Source organism: Mauremys mutica, chromosome 5 (assembly GCF_020497125.1).
Source record: "Mauremys mutica isolate MM-2020 ecotype Southern chromosome 5, ASM2049712v1, whole genome shotgun sequence".
Taxonomy (NCBI): domain Eukaryota; kingdom Metazoa; phylum Chordata; order Testudines; family Geoemydidae; genus Mauremys; species Mauremys mutica.
In genome coordinates this window covers 12,502,879-12,504,195 of record NC_059076.1, presented here as the reverse complement: position 1 = coordinate 12,504,195, position 1,317 = coordinate 12,502,879, and positions in this window count along the sequence as shown.

Sequence of the window (1,317 nt, the reverse complement as noted above, 5' to 3'; positions counted from 1 at the left end):
GTTTGCTTTCTACTACATTTGACATTGTCAGTGAACCCCCATAATGTCTGGAGGCAGGTAGCCTGGGCGATGTGACTTCCCCATGGTTTTGTAACATGACCTGCCACACGGCCATGGGGGTGTCCCAGAAAAGGGGCGTCCCTAGACCATATGGCGCTCCAGGTGAAGAGTGTCTTCAGCGTCCCCCCCTCCATTTGTTAAACTTTTGAATACCTCGTTTTTTATTGCACAATTTGCATGCATGATTTATCCCCTGTCATATAGGATGACAAATTTGCATGCTAGGATCTGTACATCAGTATTTATTCATGCCATATATAAGCAATTTTTAAAAAATGGTTTCCTCTCAGCTTATAGAAACTTTTTAATTTCAAGAATAACTGAAATGTACTAACATCAAATAATTGAACTGTGCACCAACGTTAGGTGACCAGTACTAAACAGTGTTACGGTAGGGGACAGCCTTAGAATATTAACGCTTGTCCTTTAGTTCAAAAGTCCTAAGCGCTGCCAAACAGCTGTTAGGTGGCGTGGGGGGACGAGGCATGCTGGGGGGTAGGGGGGGAGAAGGAGGCGAGGAGTGGGGAGCTTGGCTGCCAGTGGGTGCAGAGCACCGATAATTTTTCCCCATGGGTGCTCCAACCCTGGAGCACCCATGGAGTCAGCGCCTATGTTCCCATCACATTTGCACCTTGCTGCAATACTGAGCCCAATACTGAGCTCCTGAAGGCTTTTTTTGGGACATCTTTTATTTTCTATGGGGGAAAACAGACAGCATTAGGGACAGCAAAAGTCTTAAAAAGTCATCAAACATTACATATTATGCATGGCAAGAGAAGTAACGGTATTTCTTTTATATTGTTGCACAGATAGGGGTTTGATAGATATCTCTGGTGTCTCATTAAATATGCCCTTTATTAGTTGCTACTTAGACTCTTCAACTCTTAAAACACAAATACACTTTCACAATATTGCAGCTGGGCTCTCACTTCGCTTCACTTCATTCTCATATCTCACTGACTGACTGGCAACGCCCCACCCCTTATATACCTGTGGGCCATGGCTGATAACACTCTAGGAGGTTCAAGGAAAATGTGGTTCTGAGAAAGTCTGGAAGATTCCATGAACTTCTACAAAGGTCCAGAACATTCTAGGAGGTTAGTTAAAAATGAATCCACAACATTTCACTTCAAACATTCTATTTTCCCAGCACCCAGCGCCCCTCAAGCCTGGCAACCCAGGCAGTCGCATGCGTCGCCTACTCCTGAATACGATCTTGACCCAGAAGAAACACTTGCATTCCTCACTGCTCTTGGA